Here is a 25,820-nt window from a genome sequence, read left to right as displayed (position 1 = left end):
TACACACTTTGCTGCACATATTTTGGGATCAAGAGGCCTGTCATAGACACAGGCTGCTTACCTACAGTCAGGCCAAAGGCAGGAGAGGGTGGTGTGTGCTCAGCAGCCTCACAAATCCGAAGGTCTGGCCTCACTTACAGAAGGGAGGGCAACAAGGAGCAAAAAAGCATTAGTTTTCAGTTAAATCCTGCAACACACCCCTGTTTTCCTCCCCAGGCATTCCCTTCTTCTCTTGTCCCTTATTTGTTTGTGCTTTGTACATGCATTTCTCATTTTGCTGTTTCTGTGCCTTCTGTGACCTTGCTGTGGCTGCCTACATAAGCCCCCATGGAGGCTGCAACACATCTAATTTCCTTACATTTGACTGTGGGGTTTTCTTGACTGAAGATCCCATCTGGCTTGAACACCAGCCCGGAGCAAGTTAATTAACCCCAGTGCCCCCAGTTTTGTCTCTGTGATAATGCTCACCTAAGTGGTGGGAGACGGATGGGGTGAGAGGATTTATTATTATTATTATTAATTAAACACTGCTGCAAATGCCTGGCCCTCAAGAAAAAAAATAATCACTGTTGCGTTCCTGCAACCAGTGGTCACTCTGAATTTCGTGGTGATACAAGGGGAGCAGGGGGGCGGGGGGGCAGAGAAAGACAGAGGACAGCCCCTCATGCCCCCAAGACAGCAGCGGGCTGAGCAGGACAAGCCCTGCAGTGGGGCTGAGGGGGACAATTCACCCACAGGAGATGGGGAAAACACCTTGCTTTTAAGTTGCATTCCATTGTCTGCTTACTAATTCATTTTTCTGAGCTAGGAATCATTCTCTCCCTTTCAGATTTCCAAGTTCTTTGCTACAAAGGTCCGTGCCAAATTCTCCACCACCCCTCCGCAACAGGAGGTTCCCTGTGGCTCCCAGTTTGGCCGTCCCACCACCACAAGGGTCCCACACAGCCCCTGGGTGGACATGCAGAGCACGGTACCTTTCGGCAGCTTTATAGCCTGCACACACACACACACAGAAGCCAGCAAGGAACGACTGTAAGCAGGAGTCCCTATGGGTGCAGAACGCAGGTTCCTCCCTCAGCACCCTCCAGCCCTGCTGCTGCGAGAAGGGACAAGAGGAAAACCCATCAGCAGCGGTTGCATGAAATCTCACCATTGAGCCGCTGTAGTGCTGTTCTCCCGCCCGGCTTGGTGCGGGATCCCCACGGCTCCATCCCACCGGAGCTCCAGCAGACACGTATCCAGGCACATATGTGCAGTGGAGGGTTGTTGAACACAGGGAAACCACATTTCTCACAACCCAACACAGTGACTCATCCTTTAGTTGGCTATCTAAACCCAATACATGTGTTAAACATGAGCAGCTGAAGTGATGCAGGGTAATTTCAGATGAACATCTGCACAGGGACAGATCTTACCCTGCAGCCCGGAGTGTTCAGACCACAAGGTGCTGCTCACAGCAGACTCCAGAACTCTGGGATTTGCATGGGACGTCACCGTCGGCAGAGAAACATGACCACAGTGCCCCACAGCCGAGTTCCCCTGGCTTGGACACAGCCCGACAAGCTCCATTTTTAAAACATAAGAGCAGAGGTACACATATTTCATTAACATTAAATCACAAGCCAATTAAATAAAGGCAAAAACGACATGCTTTTTGATGATCCTAAATCAGAAGCAATAATTCATTCTTGGGACCCTTAAGTGAGAATCTTTAATAACATGGTGGAAAATTAAGCCTTTTTGTACCGAGAGTGGAAACATTGCATTCTTTAGCAGTAGTTACTGAATAATTAACCTGCACCCTTGTTATTACCTAAGAGTATTTGCCATTAACTCCAATAAAAGAGAACATATGAGGCATGGATGTGAAGAATAATAATAAAAATAATGTACTTCTTAAAGACCACAGTACTGGTATAATATTCAAATTTCTGTCTGAGCCTAATATAGGATACATAGTTTAAACCATTCAACGCAGACAACATTTTTTTATTGCTTATTTCAGCTTTGATTCTAAAGCCAAGACGTTTGACGCACTACTGCTGCCATTAAAAAACATTGAAAACAGGTGGCACTCTACTTTTTGACCATTAAGTTCAACTCATTTGCGCCTCACTTGACCAGACACATTTTTTTTTTTTGTATGCTGCCAAGTTTACAACCTTTCCATGGAAAGGGAAGCAAGAGCTAAGTGGAGGATGTCAAAGCAGCCAGTGATCATCACTGACGTACTGCAGCAAGAGCCCTTTGGAAGCAATCGCCTGCGGTCTGCAGCTCACAGAACAGCTTTTCTTCGCTTTTTCACAAACAAAGGAGCATTTTAAAACTATGCATGAGAGGACTTTGACTCCTCCGGCCTTTTACCCACCAGAGCCTACAAGCCAACACAAGGAGATGTCCTTTTGTCATTGGACTCATTAATCTTTACTTTCCTGATTAAAGATAACTGAAAATCTTCATGTCCTATTTACGCATTGCCTCAGTTTCTAACAGTTTCAGGCTAAGACTTGGAGCTCAATACTACAGAACCATCTAAGAGTCAAACATTCTTAGATGTTTGCACGCTAAAGTCAGTTATTATATAGAAACATAGAAGTGTTTATTCAAAATATAAATTAATACATCCCATCAGTAATTATACCTCTATTTAAAAATTTATGCCAGGTATATCTTATTCTATTGTCTCATTCTGTGCAGTTAAGTGACCTTCAATACTGCTGTTTAAGGTGGCCTGATAATTATTTGATTATTATTTCACGCAAATTAAGAGCTACCTTCCCTAAAATAGCTGATTTTCAATTTCATCCTTATTTGCACACTGCATGAAACCATGACATTTCGGAGCTCTCCAGAGTCTTTTACACTGCCTGGCACTATTATATGTTGTTATCCAACTCTTTTTTTCTTCTTAATTTACTTCCTAAATCATTCTTTGTTATTACCACAGCTGAATAGGTCCATCACCTAAATGCACACTATTTCATGCAACACAACTTCAGGAAGTGAACAGCAAATGGCCCAGATGCAGCAGACTCCTGGCCATCACCTCCTCCCAACAGCAGCTGGAGGATCAAGGAACAGAAATATTCTTGTAGAAATAGCAAACCACCTTGCAATAATCACAGCTAGGAACCAGCCAGCACGGACACACTCAGTTCAAACCCTTTCCTCTCTGAGAACTGCCCACAACCTGGAGCATTACAATTTACAAATCAGTTGGCAAACTTGAAGCTTATTTTTAGAAACCTTTGATAAGCTGTCTGTCCAGACCTCTCCTGTTTGCTGCAGAGCCTTCAAACATGCTTCTCACTGAACAAGATGAATACACTACCAAAGAAATATATCTGAGTTTTAATTATTTGAACATCTCCACAAGATCCTCTAGTAAAAATCACGTTTAAGTGTGTTTGGCTGCTGCACCTGACAGCAATTCAATAAGCATACAAATTCTCAAATTCTTATATCTGTATCTTTTAAGACTTCTGTCAGTTCTTATCATCTGTAATGTAAATAAAAGCCTTTCTCTGGTAATCCAGCCATGTCTCCTGATGGGTTTATTCACCATTGCCTCTCAGCAGCATTCATGGCATCACCATTTTCCATGTAGGAGAGCAGCACACCTCTGCACAAGACTCCAGAGCTGCTTGGTGGGGAAGATGCACAGTGTTTATACCAAGCTCCTTGGAGTTGTTCTTACAGAAATCACCAATCTGGAAGTTCAGGATCCACAAAGTTTTAATTAAGTAAAACAGAAAAAGTAAACTAAACTATTCTCCTCCCACAGCAGTCAGACCCACATGCAACCCTTCCCTGCAGAAGCACTGCTCCTGCCTCTGACCGTCAGCAGGGCCAGGCGCTGAGCGGGTTCTGGGCAGCGTCAGGAGCAGCTGAAGCTGAAGCAGGACTCGGAGATGTGCAGTATCTCAGTGAGACTCCAGTGAGCAAGGCACTTAAACACACAACTACCACAAATACAGTACTCTTGGCTTTGCCAGCAAACCTGGAGTTATTTCGCCGGGAAGACTGGCACTATAACCTCCGTGCAGATGGGGAAACAAATGCTCAGGGAGATAGACGTGACCTGCCAAAAGTTACCCAGCAAGGACGTGGGAGAGCAGGGACATCCCCGCCTCTGCTTTGATGCTCTAGCTTATCACCAACTTGTCCCAAAAGCCCTGTTATCTCATTTTTGAGAGAGCTAGTTGGGTGAAACGAAGGCTCACATTTGCTTTTGATAATTCTGAGAATACTACTTTTGCAGAAGCACCAAAAGCCCACACTTGTTCTTCACCAAATAAAGGGAAGGAGAAAAGCTTACCCTAAGGACTACAGGGGCAGCTCTGGTATTAAAAGAGCTGGAAAGCTGCAGAAAGAAAAAGTGATGCAGGAGGTACACAGTGCTGCCCTTCGTAATACCCTTTCCCAGGCACAATAATCCAAACAAAACAACACAAATGCCAAAAGGTCCATCAAGCAACACAGCACAGATCTTCAGCAGTCAAAGAACTTAAATACCATGAACATTTGTTTATGAAAATGAAAGTCTTACCTTCCTACTCTTAAAAAACAAAACAAAACAAAAAAAATCAAACCACCAATTACGTGAGAGGCTGGGGGTCTCTGACAATGCAAGAAAAATCTTATTTTTCTGCACAAGGTCCCCAGAACTCAAAAGTAACATCTACTTAGGAAGTTACGTCCTTTTCCCCAGGTTATTAGTATTCGCATTTGAATAAGAATTCAAAATCAAGTAAAAGCTTCAAGGTCAACAATCTTTTTATAGAAGCAAAAGCCCATGAGAGAAATTTAAGCAATTATTCTTTGCCAAAGGAGCAGTCAGTTCAAATAAATGTATCAAAGCCTCCAAATTATCAGCAATAAAATCTTATGTCTTTTAATAACAACAGTGATGACAATAATTACTAGGACAATGACTTAAAGCTCAGCATTTCTACAGCGCCTGATTTAAAAAGTACAGGTTACTTATTTGTGCCTTTCCAGACTAAAAATGCATTTGTCTGGGTTTGTTTATTTTCTAAGACTAGACTTCTGGAAGACAAGGAATGGCTTCTAGAAATTATCACACAAAGTTCCTGAAGGAAGAGATGCTGACGAAGGCACAATTCTAATAGGCAGAAATTTTACGGATGTCAATCTGTATTTACAAAGAAAATGGAAAAAGGAAGAGCAGAGGAGCAGCAAACTTGTGGGAAACCAAATCAGAATTTAGAAACCAGCTTTGTTTTCAAATCAACAACCATCCAAGTGGATTTCTCATGTGGAAATTGTTCAAATCCTCTCTTAGAGGCAAAGGCAGGGAAGCCTATTTACATGTGAGTAATACCAATAAATATCTCTTGCATCAAAGGAAATTCAGCACTACAGCCCTTTTGTGGCTCTGCATGCACAAGCAGAATTCCTTCGGGGTAACAGAGGAGGAACCGTGGCTTCAAACGCAGCTCGGTTCTCCCGGCTGTGAGCGTTCCTGGAGAACAGGACGTCTCCCGCAGTAATTTCAGCATCTGAGAGATCAGCGCAGAGGAGAAAAGCACAATCCCGCCTGCCCGTGGCACCCGCACGCCCCACAGTGCCTGGTGGGCTGGGGTACCTCGGCATAGCTGGTTTAGAGCCACGCAGCCCGTTAAGGCAGCACCAATCCAATGCAGCATCTCCCACACAGCTGGACCAGACCACAGCCTGGGGGAACAAGCATAGCCCTGACTCGGTACCCGGCTGTGCGGTGCAGGAGCTGCGAGCAGCAGGCACGGGGCTGCAGGGGCCCAGCGCTCTGTCCTTGCACAGAGCATCCGCCAACACCCGAACCCCACTGTGCACTTTTATTCCCCGTAAGGACAAGAAGCCTTTGAGACGTGGTCTGAGGTAGCCAGTCCATGCTTTGATGGCAGCAGGCACTGCACAAGCCTGCAACAGTCCCAGAATCGTGCCCAGGAAGCTTTTTTTCTCTGTTTTAATCTCAGCCACTGTTTAAATGAGCCTCACTCCACAAACGTGGAGTTGGAAAGGCTGTCCATTTTTTGGTTTGTAAGCATGAGAAATAAAACACATTACAAGCTGCAGAAATTACCTCTTACAAGTACAGATCAAAGGCAGAACATTACTTTAGACCAATCCCAAAAAGTCAGCTTTTTGAAAAATCTGGACAACACTATGCCCTCCGCATTAACCTGTAACCCGCCAAAGCATCTGGCACAAACCAGTGTCGTGTGACCCATTACTGTTGCTCAAGCAGATAACGCCATCGACCTTTTGCAGCCAAATGATGAATTACCCAACTGTTATCTTCACTTGCCTTACCCACAGAAGAGGCACACTGGGGAAGCGTGTGTTCAGCTTTCCTCCAGCTGTACGGGGAAAGGGAAGACGTAGGCAGCTCTTACATAAGGTCCTAAAATATAGAACAAAATCGCCTTGAATCAATGAAGTCATCCCATTCACTTCAGTAGGTTCTAAATGAGATCCCCACCCCCCCCCGCCGCCCCTTGTAATTTAACATAGCAAAAGCGATGAATGATACTGCATTTGTCTGTGCACAGGGAGTCGTGCTGAAGCTCCTAGCAGCCAGCTCTAACACCATTTAATTATTATGAATTCCAAATTGTCAGCTTCACCCATTTTTAAGCTCACTAAATAAAGCAAAATGCAACTGCACGTGCACCCAGTCCTCCCTACCCCTCCTCAGTTTCACAACACATGATGTATATTGACACAGCAAACAAAAATATGAGGGTCTATAAGAAAAGCAGGAGAAAGTCCCTGTGATTAGCAGGAAACCTTATGGGAGTTTTGCCCTGCAGGCTAGTGTCGCTAACGTGTCACATCGCTGGGAAAAAAAGTCACTTCTCCACGTACACAAGGGCACTGCAATTTGCTGGCGAGGACCAGACCCTGCATACTGCCATTTCCCTACTCCATAAAGTACAGCAATTACTTGCTTATACGATCATTTGTTTTCCACAGAACAAAAAGTTCAAGATGTGCTCTCTGGCATTTCAGCTGAACTTGCAGACTCCTGTCCTCCTAAGGAATTCATAGCAACACAGACACCTCACTCATGCCAACAGAGATATTCATTTCTATGAATAATATTCACATCATAACAATTTGCAGGACAAGACCTAACCCAGCCAATTTTTCAAAATATGAAGACTGGAAAATGGAGCATGGCTCTACCGGAGATGTCAGTTCTCTTGTCTAAAGCAGGACTGCATTCAAATGGTACTGATGTGGGGTGCAATCCTATTTTATGATTTACCAAAGTAAAGGTTTACTTTTGCCCAGCAAAGCTGTAAGCACTGTATAACCTGCAATACCCATAGAGACAAACTTCTCCAACAAATTCTGTATAAATATTTGATACAATTTTTATATAAATCCACAACATGTATCTGATTGCAGGAATGAACAAATCAGCACACTGTAGCACAGCCTGAGCATTTTCAAAGCCTCAGGTTGACACCTGTATGTATATATTCAGTATGATGGCTGGACAAGGGCAGTTATTTTTCCAGCTAAGGAATTTAATAATATTAAAATTCTGTATAGGTACCCAAACAAGGTGCTGGACAAAAAGAAGCTCCTAACATGCCATTCACCTTTCCTATTTCAAGGGGGGGGGGGGGGGGGGGGAGGGGAGGGAATATAATAATAAATTAAGTTCTGTGTTTATATTTTTGAAATACTTGTGAGATGTTTGCAGGCAATGGAGCCTGCAGGTCGCTCAGCATTTTTGCAGATGAGGCCGTGGTGTCATATGTGAAAGACTGAATGAGTCATACAACAACAGTACACATGCATAATTATTGTAAAGGGAGGAAATTAATCTGTCATTGGGGAATTAATGCAGCCAACAGACTTTCTTTCATGAGAGCTATAAGCAATGTCCCTGTATTAAAACCTGTAGTTGCATTTGGCATTACCAAAATGCTTGCTATACCTAGTAGTTAGTCTAAACAGTAATTTACCTTTCACTCATGGCCGGTAAAATGCTGTTAGTTTTCTTTCGTCTCATGGCAGGGTTATTTCAGCAAAGAAACAGAAGCAGAGCAGGGATGCTCTCTTAACAGCTCGGTGACACGACGGTCCTTCTGGTGCGGGAGTTTTACTGAATTTCACAGCAGAGGCACGCAGCAACATGCATTCATGAAGGATAACATATACACAGGAAATTTAAAATAAAAAGTTAAATATTGTTATTACTAAAATGTAAAAAAAACCCCAAACAAACAAAACTAAAACAGCAGAAACTGAGAAGAATGGCTATGAATTTCTGTAACAGTAAAAAAAGGATAAAAACAGTAAAAAAATAGCCAGTTTTCCTCAAGCTCAAAACGTTTTACATAGGGCTATTACCCACAGAGCCGCACCAGACTTCTCCGTAGGAAAACAAAATCTAGTACAATTTCTTTCAGCGCACAATGTTAATGCAGTAAGTCTATGCGACTATCGACCAGAGATTTCTCAGAGCAGTTACTGGTAGTGATGAAAAATGGTTTTCTAAGTTATGTCAAAACAAAACCACAGTTTTAGGCAGTTTGTGTAAGAGCCGGCGCTGATGACACCAACGAATCTGGCTGCGGCCAACGCGCTGTTTTCAAACACTGAATTGAATTGAGACTGTTACTGACACCAGATCGGTATGTTTGCCTCGACTGTGAACAAGCACTTGGCATGTCCTGTAAACAAGCTGGCTGCAGCTTGGCAAAGCCACGCTGTTTCTGTACGGAGTCTTCCTGCTTCTTTCAGAAGGGGGCTTCTCAGCGAACGTGTTTGCGAGTTGTTTGACTGCGCAGCCCAGCCCAGCTGGCAGGATTGCACCGCTCGTTTGCACGATATTATTCTTGGAGCAAAGGCTCCTACCGATGGATGCGTGTCTGCATAGCTGAGGAACCGCAGAAGAAGTTCTCACCATCAGCTGCTAAACTACAACTCTGCTGATGATGCCCTTCGAAGCAGCACAGGTGGCTGCCGGGAGAGCAGGCGGCTCCCAGCCGGCGAGCAGTGACTGCCGTACCTCTAGCAGGGAACACCGTTTAAAGCCGTTCCTTGCTGATAAGGCAGGTGGCAGAGGCCCACTTTTCCTTAATAATAAGCTATAAATCGTTCTATGATTTAGTGGCAATGCATGGATGAAATGTTTGCAATTGCTAATGAAGCCGAGCAGCTGCACTGAGCCTGTCGGCCGTGCTACATTCAAAATCTCGCAGCAAAGTTTTCTCAGTTTTGTTGTATATTCAATATTCGGTCACTGACACGCACACAGAAACTCAGTCTTCCTGGGCCATTTCCACACACACATTATTTCAAAGCTCGCTGTTTCTAAACACTGGCCACCAGGGGACAGAAATTACACTCAAACCTCTGCTTCCCAGTCCTCAGGAAACAACCAGCCCAACCTGGCACTGCATCCCTGCTTCAGCAAGGGTCTGCAGCAGTTCTCCTCCCACCTGACACCAAAGGCAATCCCTCAGCCCCTATTTCAGCTCATTTACATGAATTTCAGAATGCTTTGTTGAAAGCATTTTCCTCATTTGATCCGAACAGGATAAGACACTGTTTTTCAAAGAGATTTCAAAAAGCCTTCTGCAGCCGGGCTGTCTGGGATGTGAAGAGGAGCACTCGTAGTGCCCGAAGTCCTCCAGGTCAGCTCTGCTGTTCGCCACAGCCTTCTCTCTTCTGGCTTCACAGAGAATCACTCACATGTGTTTTATATAATGGATTTTGTTCTGCCTAAAGTTTCCACTGACAGAGAGCACACTCAAGTTTTTTCCTCCACCTCGCTTTTCAGTGGACACCCATCTTGTACCCACCCCACCGAGAACACCACACCACCACCTCCCTCACGACCACTTGCCCTGATTCATCTGCACCTCCTATTGCTGCCTTGAGGCCTCATTTTCATCTCAAGGGCGTTTCTGCATCCCCTTGCCCCATTTCTGGTCTGAGCCAGCCACATGGGCAGCCACACGCCAAGCCACAGCCCAGCTGGCTCCATCTGGCACCAAGCACCCTCCCACCCTGCGTCCTGATGGAAATTCATGATTCCAACAAGTCCTCTGGCAAACTGTGGCTTTAGTCATGAATCATATGATGTGTTTCAAATTTTTATTTAAAATATAACCATAGCAGGTACAGCTCAGCAGAGCAGTAGCCCCAGCAGCAGAAACCAATCTCGAAGCATTCGCAGTCCAGGGGACATCTGCAAGGAAGACTAAGGATGCAGCAGCCCTGATTCCTCCTAGGAAGAAAACTAACCATTTTAACAGTGGCCACTGTGCTCTGTAGTTAATAATTTATCTGAAGCTTAGCCAGCATTATTTGGGAAGGAGAAAACCTGCATAAAGGAGCATCAGAGCCAGTCTTGCAAAGGGGGATGGACACCAGAACAAAGCCCCCATGGTCAGGAGGAAAAGGGTGGCTCACACGGTGCCTATCTGCACCGATGCACGTACCGCTCTCTGAAGCCACTTGCCAAGCACGGACTGACTGCAGGCTAATAAATTATTAACTTCTTACATTTAGGAGATACCATTGACATTAATCCCGGAGTGCATTTTCAATGCCTTTGGCACAACACATCCAGAAGAGTCAGTAAAAGCGGTCAGTCACTTTCACAGCCCAGCTAGCACCCGACAGCCACTCTTCCCCAGGCTCCACGGCACACGCAGGGCTGCAGGCACAGCCGCAGAGCACACTCGCACGCTGGGAGGGCTGGGAGCACCCTGCCCTGTATCCCTGTGTCCCGGAGGCATGACGCCCTTCGCTGGATAACCTGTCACCCACGGCACGAGGACTCCTTCATTTGGAGCATACTTTTCTTTCTTAATATTTTTCTGCTTCTCCGTAGGTTAGGATTTTTCTGATTGCTCACATTACTACTCATTAACATGAAAATATTAATTTCCGTTTGGCAGCATTGCAATGAATAAAACATCACTGGGATAATAATCTGCTTGGGGCTATAGGTGCAGACCTTCAGAAATGAGGACAGAAGAGCCTGAGTGCGATTCAGAACTGAAAAAAAGACAGTGCCTTCCAATGTTCCTCAGTCTGGAGGAGACCAGGGAAAAATTTCCATTGCTGAATATTCACATTACAGGCATTTTTGAACTAATCATTTGCTTTCAGAGTTTTTGCACACTGACTGCCAAAAATAAATTACTATGACAATGGAATGCTGTATATAATGTATACGAGCTGATGTAACATGCACATTTTGGAGGTCAGCGCAAGAAAAGGAAAACACAAGCAGCCAGCCCAGACGAGGCATTGGCCCAACGTCAGCCTCTGCTTTTGGGAGGCATCCAGCACATGCAAAGGAGGTGCAAGAAGCAAGAAGCTCACAGCAGATGAGGAGGGCAGGGGCTTATGCAATCATTTAAGAGGTCTCACCTTGACTTTTTGCAGACCGGTTGAACTATGCAGCTCAATATCCTTTCTGAAATAGTTATTACTGTAGGTTTTCATACCACATAATTGCAATCCTTTTTTTGAGTCCTGACTATTAAGATCCCAACATGGTAGGAAACGCAGCAATTTGATTACAGGCTGTTTCTTATTAACGTGGCATTCTGATATTCTCCATGTGATCAGGGTCTCAGGTCCATATTGGAAAAAGCTCAATCTCTTCACATTAAATATAGCTTTGGTAGTAACTTCCCTATTGTCAGTTCAAATAGGCACACGCAATTGCTTTTGCAACTCGAGACAATGTATACAGAAGTTCACACTCTGCTCCTGGCTGTTTGCCGTATTTCCCTACAGCTAATAACGTTCCGTCTAGAAACAACCAAGCCGATAATTTGCACCCATCAACCTCATGTAACATGATGTGCCAGCTATTTAGTACTGCAAAATTATCACTCAACAAGAGTCAAGGATCTTGTACTTGTACAATACTCCCACTTCCCAGTTCCTGTCATTTCACTTGCTCTACACAATTTGCCAAAACATCTCACTCCCTAGTCCCTCTGCAGATTTAAGACCAGCATTTATATGTATTAGAGTGGTCACAGAAAGCCAACTATAAATTTATCTATAAAAGCTAGGCACGCAATGTGCAACAGAATACTGGGTCATGAGTAATATGTACAAATGAATATAAATATTGAACTTGGATGGCAAAGCAATTAGACTCTGTCACACTAACAACGCCATCTCCTCCATGCATGGGAGGGGAGGAAAGGGGAGGGGTTTCTTTCTGCATGGGACTCTGCCATTTGTCATACGAGTGGTGCAGATGACCGGTAATAAAATGTGGGAAATTCATCATCATAATGAATGGCTGTGAATGCAATTCCTTTTCATAAAATGTTATAATTGCAGTAATTAACTACCTGGTTGTTCAGTTGCGTACCATTGCTGTTGCACATAATCCATCACAGCTTCTAGTGCTAACAGCACATTTAACACATCCTCAGCTACAAAATTCAGCAGCCTTACAATGGCAGCCAGTTGCCAACCTAACTGGTCAAACCATAATCTCTCCAGGAAAATCTGAGGTAGAGACGATGGTTGTGACCCAAGTGCCCCAGTGTTTAAAAGAAACAAAAGTAACTGGAAAAAGATTTCAAAGAATTTGCAAGGAGTCAAGGCCACTCATTGCCATGTGCCGCGTGCCTGCCGAGGGCTGGTGACTTCCAGGTGAAAGAGACTCACCTCTGTGGCTCTTCTGGCACCCTGCCAGAGCTGCAGTGGCACGCTGACCTCGGGCATGGTGCTAGGAAGTCCCAGTTCACATTGCGTTTCACAGCCACGCATGACAAGGGTGCCAGCCCTCTGGCATGTCAGGCTTACATCCAGGGGGACCAGGTCCTCCCAGGGACAGCAGCCGAGATGGGGCATGGAGAGGGGCCAGCCTGGGAGGCTGCAGCAGGCACAGGCTTCTTCAGCACAGCCCCAGCAGCACCAGGGCACCAGTGTGCTTCGATACCTCCAGCATCTCTGGACAGAAGGACAGCCCATGTTTATGTCCTTCACATAGGCTACATATGTACGCCGGCTGGACACTGCCTGTGGCATGCAGGGAGCTGCCGCAGGAGCTGGAGGATGCCCTGCCCTGCGTGATTGCAAATACAGTCTAAATATCAAATAATAAGCCTTACCATTATAATAGAGGACTAATATGTTTGCGTGAATGGATAGCACATTTCTGTGCCACTCTGTATCAATACAAATGTATTGCTCCAGGCAATACAAGCAATTAATCTGTAATGAGCTGCATACATCCTGATCCTGAATTTCCTAAATTAAACTGTAATGAATCATGCAAACTGAGATGGGTTAACAGGGGACAGCACAGGGGACCTGTAGGCAGTTAATCCACTTGTGCTTTTTCCTTTATTTCTGGGAGATGCTGGGATGGGCAGAGGGGCTCTGGGGCTGGTGAGGAGGAGGGACATATGTTATTGATATGACCAAACCCTACGTCTGTCCCCACACACAGCACCACAGAGCGTGCCACCGAGGGCAGGGTGTTGCCACCACACAGGGTAGGCTGGGGGCCACTGCTCACAGATCCAGCCCCTCCTTTCCTGCATCCCCATCTGTGCAGCTGTAGGCGCAGCAGTCTGCAGCATGGGAAAGCACAGGCGACTTCAGGAACTGGTTTTTTTCCTTTAAGTAATGGAAAGAAGGTCAACGGCTTTTCTGTCTTACAAAGCTGCTTTTTTATACTTCTACAAATATATGAATTCTTTGTTTTCCATCCTTCTCAAACAGGGGAATCTGGTCATGCAACCAGCTGCTGCTACAGCTCCCACCTCCTTTGCAGCCATGAAGCGGAGCTTCGCAGCTCATCCTTTGCCCTGATCTTATATACTACTTTGATCTCTGAGAGTATTCTCGCATTTATTCTGAGCAAAAGATTAACTTGGCAGAGTGGTTTTAAATATCCCAAGCTCATCCACATCTGGTTCATTTTCCCTAACACATCATTCCACCTCAACAGGACAAGTTCAACCCAAAGAACTCTCCAAGTGGTAGACAACAAAAAGGTAAGGATGAGAAGAAGGTTGTATAAAAGCACACACAATACAGTTACATGATCGCCAGGAATATGAAAAGAGTTGGTCATTGCAGACAAATAAGATTAACACAGCAAGACACTGGATGATTAAAACAGTTGTCCTTATGCAAAATTCAGCAGATATTCCCAAATGTCAATGCCAGACAAATTGCACCATCTGGTCAGCGAGATAAAGTCTTTTAACAAGAACTTTGTAGACTGAAGGTTCTCATCCATAAAAACAGGTCATGCTGGTACACTATGATTTTTCAAATTGAGGGCAATCTACTCTTCCCCTTCTCTCCTACTTCGTTCCAACTTTAAAAAGCACATATGGTGTATCCTTAAAGCAATAATGTCCAAAAAAAAGGACCTAATCTTAACTCTCTCCTTTCTTACAGTGATATTTCCCTATTTCATCTGATTCCAGATACCAACATCATTGTTGAACAGCTATTAGTCCTATTAGGAAGCCATCTAAATAATAAATATAAAACAAATATATTACAAATGTAGATGGTATATCTTCATCTACACACTTTAATAATATATTCTTATATGCTATTATAAAATAATTGTATATTGTTTGAATAAATGTAACATAATAGAATAAATAATTAAAAGATATGTTGCTTTTCAAGATGCAAGAATGTCTTAATTACCCATGTGATTTTGACCAGAACAATTTTATGATCATTTGGATTACTTGATACCTTGAAGGCCTTATTTGTTATGCCCATCCCACAGCTCCCCTGATGCCCCACAGTGGTGCCCTGCATGGGGCTGCACTTGCTGCGGCTCCTGCTGCGGCACGGCTCCAGCCTGGCTCTCTGAGGTTGCTGCAGGGTTTTGTCCTGCTGCTTCACACGCAGTGTCTGACATTTGCACATGTCCTCAGTAGTATCACAATATACAAAGCAGACTTCAGGGTGTCTCCAGCACTTCTGGATAAAAGCTGGTGAGTGCTGCTTAGGAAACATGTCACCCCACTGTATTTTTGTCAAGCAAGAGGCAAGCAGAACTGCCAGAGCCACTGAATGCAGACCTGTGGCTTTCCATCGGACATTACCCCTTGGGCACGGTGGGGCTGCACCAAACCCTCCGCAAAACCACCACACGTGTGTGAAAGGCAAACAAAGCTGCCCTCCGTGAGCCAAAAACACCATGAGAAAACTTTGCTCAGCCCTTGGGACACAGAGTATCTGTGAGGCACATCACAGGCATGTGAGGGATCATTTCCAAGCCCACCTTAGCATTTCTTACATTGAACAGCATTATTCATCGGGGAGCTCTGAACACCCAGAGGTGCTGGGCACTCCCAGACCGCCAGCAGCGGGCTCTGAAGCCCTTGCAGCACTGCCTATATAACTACACATGAATTTCTCATGCCACATCTGCAAAACGAGCCCAGGAACCAGGGCATCCCCTCACGTAAACCCAACACATGAGCCACTTCAGCACAAGGCAGAGGTAATCCTTCCATTTACCTACACAGCCAGATCAGCTGCTGATGCAAAAACCTGCTAGCCTTCCCACATCAGACACAGGTACGTTGGCCATTATTTTGGCATGCCCAGACATGGTTCATAAGTCAGCCGATTAGTGAAAAGCACAAAGCCTTTACCTGAGGGGCGACTAAAGCCAGGGTATCTTGAGGCAGTTGTTTGTAAGGGGTTAAATCTTCAACATTCGTTTTGAAGCGGTGATGAACTAACACTACATAATAATCACAAAGGCTGAACGTCAGGAGCACTGCAAGAAAAAGAAACAGCTTTATATGGTGGGGGGAAGTTCTATGTCATTTTGGGTTCAGAAATCTAACGGCTTTAATTACTGTTTTATACGTAGTACTAATTCCCTTGATTGTGCTGTGAAATCAAAACACCTACTGAAGACCTTTTTCCCCTCTAAAAAAAGACCTCAAAGTAAATAAATATTCATACACATCTGCCCATTTGAAATGAAAGGAGAATGAATCAATAATTTTCATAGCTTAGTAACCTCCCACCAAGTGCCTTGTTATTTGAGATTTTTATGTGGAGTGCGCCTTTATGAAATTCTGTTTAATACAAGTTTAAAAGTCAGACAAGCATGGTACACTAAATCAAAGCTGTTTTCTAGGCGACATCACATGGCAAAATACCCATCTGTTCTCTTAGCACCACATTGCTGGTATTTCAACATTCATAGCAGAGAGTTATTTTCAGATACCCAGAGTACGGCTATAGCAGCGCTGTACCCATTAAGACGTGTATATATCCTCATTTCTATACGCTGAATAATTTACTACGCATTGGAGGCCACCCCTGTACATGACACTGGATTTGTCACCCCATCTGAGGTACAATGGAAGAGACAATCGGATGAGGAACTCAGAGATGTGCTGCAGATGATGCAGGTGGCCTCATTTCTACTGACACGCCTCAAGATTTAGGGTGCAAAGAAGTGGTATTTAAAGAGGCATTTGAAAAGAGAAGAGAGACTACAGGTGGTGCTTGTATTTCCAGGCGCTGGAGGGATGACAGACCACAGTACATCAGGAGTGTAACTACTCCTGGAGAGGCTCCGAGAGGACGTAAGTATATTTAAAGATTAATTTGCAGTGCAAATCTAACTACTCTTTGTCACACATGTAATGGAAACATACACACAGTACTGGGGATGAGAAGGAATAATCAGAGCGCTAAATGCCACTTGTGGCTTATTTTTTTCTTCTCGTGACATTTGCAGTAGCTCATGTTCTTCCTTCTGCTCAAACATCCTGTTGGGGCAGGAGAAGCAGCTGGATATTCTGCATCTCCGTACTGCCAGAGCCTCCAAGGAATTCAGGGGGAATGGAGGCGGTGGGGGGCACTGCAGATGAGCAAAACATTAACGAAGCAAAAGGCAAAGCCCACAGAATAAGTAGGACCTGCAGATTCCAACAGGAAGCCACCTCCACGGCACCATGTGTGTCAGATGTCCTGGCACCACATCCCCGCAAAGCCTGTCTGTAAAACCGTGACTCCGCCAGCGCCTGCGGTTCCAGGAAAGGGCAACGACTCCAGGCAGCCATCAGTGAGCAAGCCAATACTTGTAAAACCCAGGAGCAGAAACTCCATCTCGAGCCCAAGTTTGCAACTGGATACACTGGGAAAAGTCAGTAGTTTCATGGTCAGGTTTATGAAAGCAATGGTATGGGCGATATATACACATATTATTTTATATATATATCTTCACACATATATATCTCAAGAAAAGGAAAATCAATCTCACTCAGAACTAGGTGCTGGACATAAATTTATTAAGATGAATGAGCCTACTTCATTTACCTTTGGCACCTGGAGGTTAAAAACTCGGGCAATCTTACTTTTCCCTTTCACCAAAGCGCTCTTTCTCCCCTCCTAAGTTCTCAACAGTAATTCATGTCTCTGTCATATTGATCAAGCCAGTCTCTGAGATCTTAATTCTTTTGTTTGCATCTTCTCTTGTAATCAGCTCCTAAGACCATGGGGAGATAAGGTTTCTCATAGCAAAGGTAAAAACTATTTATTGTGCTGACCCTTTTGATTAATAGGTGGAGTTAGGTATAAAATCATTTTTATCATGTGAACATAATGACTTGCAAGACAATAAAAGGGCATTTCAATTTTTAATCAAAACCTGTAGGGAGAGCATAATCCCCCAAGGTGAACTTCTTCTGGGACAATCCAAGCAGCCAGGAGTGAATAAACATCTTATAACTTTGATATTAACCGAGAATTGATTCACGAAACAGCAGGGATCATTTGAAGGAGCCAGGCATTTTTTATCCTTGACTACGGAGAGCAGTGGCTGGCATCAACCTGTGCTGCCAGCAAATTAAACCAGGAGAGAGCCCTGTTTTAAGTGGAATCCAGATCAAGGGGTGCACAGGGAGCTGCCCCCCTGCCACTAGCCCTCTCCTGCATCTCCACCCTCCCTGCCAAAACCAGCTACCTGAAGAAGTACTACGTGGATTTACAGCACATCCCAAAACCAAACAAGCAGGCGTAAGCTCGGAGCAGCAGGAGAGGCGCGAAGCATCCCTCGGGGAGGTGAGTCGGGTGCTGAGCCCAGCGGGGATGGGGTGCTGCCGAGGCGGCAGAGCCCAGCCCCTGCTCCTGGGGTGCAGGAGCCCCCTGAGCCAGGCTGGACGTGCAGCTGCTCCGTGCCAAGCTGCGAAGCCAGCGGCAGCCCCAGCAAGGCGCACCGGGAGCTGGGGCAAGGCGGGCACCATCCGAGGGGCGCTAACCAGGCAAGGTTTCGGCTTGTTGCAAAAACTTTGGGGCAAACTCAGAAACGCCCTGGATTTTCTAAATAACAAAGTTATCAACCATACCTCCGCTGGGTTTCACATTCTGAAGTCTTTCACTTGAGCCTAATTAAGCAGACATTAATCAGATCACAGTAGTGACTGACTGTGTATTAGACTCTAAAAACACGACAGTGACTTCCATTTTTCCTACAGTACTGCACGAAACCCACTTCCCAACTTGTACCAAGTACACAGACTCCCATGAAATCACGGAATTGCTTCTATCCACTTCTATAGAAACCAAATTAAATACGTACAGATGCAATTATAGTGGACATTTAATAATCTGCTACACATAAAAGTTTGTATAAGTAAAAAAATACTTTTACAATCACTTATTGAATTCATGAGTATTCAGTATCTATTGACAGTTCCTTAGCTGTACTGACCAGAGGGAGGGAAAGAAGGTTGCAGAGGGGAAGGCATAGCATAGAGGAGACCCAGGGAGGGCAGCCACGGGCCACAAGTGCCCTACCTTATGATACATCCACACCATTAAGCTCTGTGCCGGCACAGTCTGTATTTTGAACTGTAAAACACAGGTACAGAAGTGGTTTGCATTGCATCAGCAAGTTACAATTCTTTTGCTGACCTAAGTACATCTTTCACAGCATTTCCCTTCCACAGTGAGATCACACAGGCTGGGGCTGGACCAGAACCCCAGGCAAGGACTGGTCTGTGATGGTTTTTTACTCTGAGAGCTATTGGGCAATTATTCAGAGGCGGGTACAGCGTCATGGTCCCCAAACACAGTGCTGTCCTGCACAGCAATGATGATTCTTTTAAAAAATGGGGCAACCTTGAAAGTATCCAAAACCTCACATTTTCTATCACGTTGGCTGCTATTACAGTAAATTGAAGAGGACAAAAGAAAGCATCGGAATCACTTCTGCTGCCAATGTCCCCTGATGCCCCCATCCCTGTGCGAAGGAGCTAAAGATAAATAATTCTCCAACAACAAAACCTGGAGCCGTTTTTTCTGCAGAGCCTCCCAAGCCATGGAGAGGATCCAGGTAACGGGGGAGAGGAATCGACTTGCACATTTAACCAAACGTTAATCTCTAAACTCCCACCAAGCCACATGAAGTCTCTCTTTCATATCCAATGAACCAACAGGCTTCACCAACTAAACTCACAAGTTGTGAGCATCACCTCATCAGACACACCCCAATTAGCACATTGAGACCCAGCTCCTGACAGCTGATGCTCTGCACCAGCCCGGAGAGCGATGCTCCCCTTCGCTGCCCTGTAGCACACAACAGGCATATCGTCACTATTTAAAAGTTGTCCAAAATGAACGTTTCTGTCCAGAGACCTACCTGAAGGAGAGATTTCTAGCTGGAGAGGGGCTGCATGTGCTGAGGCACTGAATTCTCCCAGACACTGGAAAACTCTCTGCCTGGGACTTAATTACCTTCCATTTCGATGCATCATGATTATGTGAACAGAAATGCACAAATCTAACTATGGAAGGCTTTAAAAAGAGACAGTATTTTAAGGCAGAAGGGGCCTTTTAACAACATTTTTAAGCAGAGCACGGCTGAGATTCAGGCTGTCGTAAGAAAGCAAGCATTCTCTGTAAAGGGCACTGTGTCAGACAGCATTTTGTCGTCTTTGTACCCACCAGTCTTCTAAAATCAGTGAGAGCAGATGATATGGCAAGCAGATGTAAAAGGAGGGCTTGCTAGATGGTCTGTAGGTGGAGGGGGTGGAAAGAGGCCGCAGAGGATTTGGACCATGTGGGGGGCTCTGGCCCCCGAGGGGTTTGCTGGTTCGGGGGTGCCGGCTGTGCGGGAGCTCAGAGCGGCTTGTGGCGCTGGGAGGGAGCACATGGCCTCTCGGCCCCACCGCCTCCTGAGCCCCGAGAGGTTTCCAAGTCTCGCCCACTCAGGGGCATAATTATGACAACTTTAGAAATCATTCCTCTCTGCCCGTCTCCATGCATAATTTCAAATAAGCCTCCCAGGCAACCAGCAAGAAGAGCTCCACGGAAAAGAGTGGCAAGCTTTGAAGTTTGAGTCTCTGTTCTGTTTCCAGAAAGATTGTGATTTAATGATAGATGCATACCCTGCCAGGAAAGAATTTTCTTAATGGAAAGGAAGTTATCTGGGTATAAATATAACCCAGCTGCAGCGTAAAGCATCCCCGGAGAACAGGCAGGACTTTGGGTCGAGCCCAGGTGAGCTCCAGCCTGGGCTCAGCCTTCCTCAGGCTGCGCCCTGGGGCTAGAAAATGTACTTCTGTCTGGTTTTCCAGCTATAAGGGTAGTAGAGATAGCAGTAACCTGAGCGCAGCGGCGAACCGAGATGCCTGTCGGAGCTGGCTGAAGCATGGGCCGGTGCCAGCAGCCATGCCGCAGCCAGCCTGCCCTGGGCACGTTACCTTGCACCGCGTTTATTCCCTGCCAGGGCTGCCTATGTACCTCGACGGTATTCAGAACATGGAGTGCCTATAAGATGTCAGCAAATTCTTTAATGTTTATTATAAGTTACTTTTTATTACTGTTTCAATAGCTATAAATTCTGTTTGGTAACATCAATTATATTAATATAAGCACCCTCAGTTTACTCATTATAATTAAAGCAACTCCTAAACAACTAACTTAAGAAGAAAATGCCTTTCTTATCCCAAGTAAAGCAGAGCTTGGGCTTTGCCTCTCCCTAGGCATTCAGTCTCTTTAATAAAGCCATAGAAAAGTACACAAGGCTAATTACAAAAGCAGTAGTTCTGAGAGGCACAGCTTTCCACTAATTTAAAACAGGCCAAGCAATTAGAGTCAATAGAGCCATTGCCTCTTGTAAAGGTTTTGCAGCCTCCACCAGGCATCACAATGAAAGGTGTGAAGCTGGCCATTTGGGTAGCCATTGGCCACTGATGGCTTCAACTCAGGGCAGTGGTTTACCCCATGATTGTTTAGATCACCTTTATGTTAAGGGAGCCTTTCCATTCCCTTTATAGGGGCATTTTGGGATGATTATCTTTTTTAAAGAACTGTTATGAAGGCAATGAAAAGTGCTGGTGGAAGCTGCAAGGTCCAAACCAAGCAAAGGTTTAGCCATGCTTCGAGTACATTTTCCACATCTGTCCTTAATTTTTCAGCTCATCTCAGTCTTGCATCACTCTGCCCCGGGGCTGGAACCGGGCTTATCGATCTTTTTAAAACTGCTTTTGCAAAGGTGAGACCACCAGTCCGTGGCCAGATTTGAATTGCAGAAGCCAGAGGCAAAAGGCTGGTGCTCCACACTCGGTGCAGGGTACGTCCCAAACACTTACCCTTTCTTTCCCACACACACGGAGAAACATTTGCCACACTCTATGACTTTCTGGTCGGGCTATTCTTGTTTCTTACCTGGCTTTCCAAACCCTCCACCCTACCCGAAGTCCCAGGGACCACAAACTCACTGAGAAACTGCTCACAGATTACAGGGCAACTGAACATGAACAAAGCCAAGAAAATAAGCCAGTTTTTTCCTTCTGCTTTGCATGGATTTTGACATTATTAAAGCAAATTCCCAAATGATGCAGGGGGAGGAAAAAAAAATATCCATATTCTTCACCTGAGCATCAGTACCTCTTATTTTTAATAGCAATTGAAGGTGAAACAGTCTGTGAGATCACTCCTTTATAAAGGAATTTTTTAATATGTACTGCTATAGCACTTGTGCAGAGCCCAACAGCTGGGACAGCCAGGGACAAAGCGACGCAGGGACAAACCCCTCTGCACGAGGGCTCGTGCACCAAGGCACACAGCTGGCCAGCACCGCTGGGCGCAGCACCATCCTCAGAGCCCTGCCAACCCCTGATTACCACCTCTCCCTCCACAAGCTCCCCAGCCTTTTCCTGAAGACTTTGAGAAACAGTGATCTCACCAGGTTTGCCGTGCAAGGACCCGGCGTGGCTGTGGGCTGTGTGCGCTCCCCTGCCTGCACTGCTCTGGTGGGCATCACAGCATCCATCTCCTCAGAGGGGTGGGCCAGTCACATCTACCACATTGAGCTTTAATCACCTTCAACTGGCCGGGACTGAAAAGCTCCTTTAACCCATCTGGGGGAGAAATAGCCTAAGAAACTGAGAAACTGCTGCAAATGGGCATTACCCAGCTGGTTCACGTGAGCTGCCAGAAGCTGGCTGGGGAGGAAACTCCTCTCCCCATTCCCCACTTTTTTCCCCATGCACAATCACATGCAGCTGTAATTCCATTTGAGATGTGCCAGTGAAAAAACCACATCCCTTATCTTTAAAGATGTATCTTCCAGTTCAGGCTTGTGGTGCTGATATTTATCTTAAATAACATCAGCAAAATGAACACACCGTGACTTTTGTTTTTCAGACACAATATTCTTGTCAGCAGTAGAGAGCTTAAGTATTCTTTCCTTTCACACCTACTAGGTTGGAACAAGTTTTAAAAGCATAAATAACCTTCCCCATAGCATAATGAAAGACCTTATTACAGCCCAGGATTAATTTTTCTAATCTATTTACAAGCAAAAAAGGTCAAACTTGAATTTGACACTGAGGGAGGGAGGCAGGACTCATTATCTCCAGAAAGTCTCAAGAAAATGGATGAGCATAAACATACGATAGTTCTGGAACCTGAATCCATGTCCTAGCTTCTAATTAAAAATTATCCATCAAAGCACTGCATTGCAAACGTCATTAGCTACAGGAAAAATGAAATTCCTAATTACTAAGCAAAAATGTTTTGATCTCAACAATTTGTTTGTTTTAAAAAGTCATCTTAACTGCTCAGAAATGCCTTCCATTACTTTCCCTTCGCCATGTCAAAACTCTGCATTACCCTCTCATTACCAAAGGATCAACAGGACATAACCACGCACAGCTTTTCCCAGGTGCTGCATCATGAAGGGGTCCTGACAAACCTCAGCTCCCTGCGCATGAATCCCATCCCACCGCCCTCTTGCTGAAGTGCAGGTGTGGGCACCACAGGCACGAAGGCAAAGCCCTGCCAAGGCGTACAAGCCTGCGTGCCGGGCAAGGCTCCAGACAGTCCCGCACAGGGGCAGAGGGATGGGATGCTGCTACATGCCTGCTGCACACCAGCTGCCTTAGGTGAGTCCCCAGAAAGGGCATTTTTGCAAAACAAATCTCACCCCAGAGATTTAGGAAAGGGTTTGCTTTCTGCATGCCACACACGACTCTGCTGTTCCTGGGGCTGTGCCTCCCTCTCCAGGCAGCCCAGGAGCTGTAATTGCTGCTGGTTGTCGTTTCATCAAACCTTGCTCCAAGCAACAGTTAATTGACATGGGCTTAAGGTAGCCAGCAGTATCTGCTGGACAGCCCACACGATGGCTGCGAGCGCTGCTTGTTTCTGTCATGGGTAACGATGCGGACAGCCTGCCAAGCGCCTCTGATGGAAATCATCTCATGGAGCATGAGAGGTGCCATGCTGAGCTCCAGCTCAGGCTGCGAAGCCGCAGAATACAAAATACAAGACCGCTACCCGTGTTTTTGTAACTGGGTATTTGTGTTCTGTGCTCATGACAGCTTTGCTCAAGTCTTCAGGATTTCGCCTTGTGATGTCTCAATCCACTGCATTCCCACATTGTATTCCCCAGCCCGTGCTCTCTGGAGGGTGCAGAGCAGAGGCACAGCACCTTCCCTCGCCCTCCAGCAGCCCTCCCAAGGCCAGGGCATGAATCCAACACACACACACACCTGAATATCAGAATCCCTTCCATGTCGGCCATCCCAAAGAATTCAGTGCCCCTGTGATAGGGATCTCAGTGCTCCCTTTCCCCTCCCGTGCGACAGGGACCTCACTCAGGGACAGGCACAGGGCTTTTCCCACTCATTTCTCCAAACTTTGCTTGTAGGACTTTACACCTAATTGTATTTTTGTGAGGAAGCCCAGCAGGAACTACCCATTCCTAGCTGCACAGCCTTGGGGAAAACTCAGACCCAGCCAGCTCTCTGCACCCAGACAACGTGAGCAGAGCTGCCACTGCCAAGGTGTCTGTGGAAAAGCAACTCTCACTGCTGGTCATGTCTGGAGAGAAGTGCTCTGCAAATGCACCAGTGAATAACACTGTTATAAACGATAACAATTAAAACAATTTTATTTGGGGTTCAATCAATTTAGGTTGAGAAACAATAAGCAAAAACAGCACTGGGTGCGCAGAGAACTCAGTTGGTTCCACCACACGCACACCTGAGTCCTAAAAGCAGCATCTTTTATGCCCGGATCTTGACCAATCCCTTCCCGCCGATGTTCGTCCTGCCCTTTCCCCACCGGGCCGTTGCGGTACGCCTTCTCCTCCTACTGGCTCTCCTTTGGCGCGCTTTTCCAAATCTCAAGGTCCTTATCTCCTTCGGCGGGCCTTCCCTGGCGTGGTTTCGCTTTCCTTATCTCCCTTGGCATGCTCTTCCAGGCAGCGATTGCCTCAGGGGAAGGGGGAGCCATCACATTGTCTCAAAGGAGAACCACACGCGCCCACTCACCACGACTGCGATACAGGTCCCAGATTTACACAGGGTACAACAATTACACTTACCACAGTACATTCTGTTTTTGACATGAATCATGACTGCGTTTATCACAACACTGAACAGGTATTAAAATATTCTATGAAAAAGAAAAATATAGTTTCGCAAATATTACTCATTTTCCTCAGCTGCTGGTTAATATACTGAATTTTGTCCTGCATGCAGTCTTCACTGCTACTTAAGGATAATGCACGTTCATAAATACATGAAAGAGTGCTTGCCCACTATTAGCCAACGACTGTAATAACTCTGAGATAATCCAGCAACTGAGTAAACCAAAACCCCATCGTCATAACCCCCTCCCAAAGAGCGCGCAGGGGTATGGCCACAGCCAGAGTGGGGCTGCACCACTTGATAGAAGTATTTGCATTAATATTCCTTGAGTATCTGACTACACTCCTGGGACATCAGAGGGAGTCAATGTACAGAGACCGTAGGTGTTTATGCAGTGTGCTAACTGTATTTGTATGTGTTCATTGCATTTAAGTGTATACGTAATAGATTTATTTAATTCTATGAAAAATGTGCCAGGAGATTTTTCAGTTTGTATCCATCTTCACCAAATGTAAATAAAACCAACCTCATTATGAACCCTGCATAGAGCATTGCTTCCATTCATACTGAAAACCGATGCTGCCAAAATTGGTATTATCTTATTTCTGCCACAATAATTGTATGAAATTATGTTGCTTAACAAAGCAAGAAATAAACATAGAAGAAAAACAGCGTCCAGGACTCCTGGAGTTAGCAGTACAGCCTGTGCAGATCCCAATACACCACTGCACACAATTCCTACCATAAGCAATATGCAGTATACCACTTATTTTTATGAGAAATTTCTTACCAGTGTCAGGCAGTAGGATGCTGCTACTGGGAGCATGGAGGATGCAAGTGCATCTCATAGTGAGCTGCATTCTGCAAACAAGCTAGGGAATTTTATATTAATATAAACCGGGTACTTTTTATATTCTCCTTTCT

The 25,820-nt window shown here is 45.3% G+C and overlaps 1 long non-coding RNA gene across 1 annotated transcript in view; it reads left to right on the top strand.

Moving 5' to 3' along the window:
* The first annotated feature begins 2,297 nt into the window (after nucleotides 1–2,297).
* LOC308062797 overlaps nucleotides 2,298–25,820 on the top strand; it is a 56,782-nt gene continuing 33,259 nt past the window's right edge. The window contains exon 1 of the long non-coding RNA XR_013927706.1: nucleotides 2,298–25,820. This exon is cut by the window's right edge and continues 14,414 nt beyond it. This is a non-coding gene — a long non-coding RNA (uncharacterized lncRNA).

The sequence above is a fragment of the Falco punctatus genome (assembly GCF_963210335.1).
Source record: "Falco punctatus genome assembly, chromosome: 4".
Taxonomy (NCBI): Eukaryota; Metazoa; Chordata; class Aves; order Falconiformes; family Falconidae; genus Falco; species Falco punctatus.
Note: the sequence above shows the minus strand (reverse complement) of the source record. Positions and strands in the feature narration are given on the sequence as shown.